Source organism: Penaeus monodon, chromosome 22, assembly GCF_015228065.2.
Source record: "Penaeus monodon isolate SGIC_2016 chromosome 22, NSTDA_Pmon_1, whole genome shotgun sequence".
Taxonomy (NCBI): domain Eukaryota; kingdom Metazoa; phylum Arthropoda; class Malacostraca; order Decapoda; family Penaeidae; genus Penaeus; species Penaeus monodon.
The window spans coordinates 791,600-791,960 of NC_051407.1; the positions used below are offsets into that span (position 1 = coordinate 791,600).

General features: G+C 31.9%; 1 protein-coding gene across 1 annotated transcript in view; it reads left to right on the forward strand.

Annotated features, from left to right (window-relative positions):
- Window positions 1-361, forward strand: part of LOC119586800 (differentially expressed in FDCP 8 homolog A-like) — a gene marked incomplete in the record, with an annotated part of 25,665 nt that overhangs the window by 23,808 nt on the left and 1,496 nt on the right.

Consider the following 361-nt stretch of genomic DNA (forward strand, 5'->3'; position numbering starts at 1 on the left):
AGAGATTATGAATTTAGATCCATTGGTGACATTGGAAAAGTAGAATAGATTATTGCATATGAGTTTTTTGACATATTTAGAAATTATTTATTATCATTTACACATTAATCCATAAAGACCAAAATCTTTCAGCGGTTCTTGTCCCCCAGCTGCTGTAAGGGCCAAACAGTAAATTTGATCTTTTGATTTTGGAGAGATTGATTTTCTAATGAATGTCTAATAGTTGCTGAGCAGCAGAGTTGAGAATAGTGATTGAGGGTAATTTATCTAATTTTCCTTTGCACTTCAGACTTCTATCTCTATTTTATTAGGTACACAACAAGTTGATGTATGTGTTGTAATTGTGTTGATATGCTTGCAT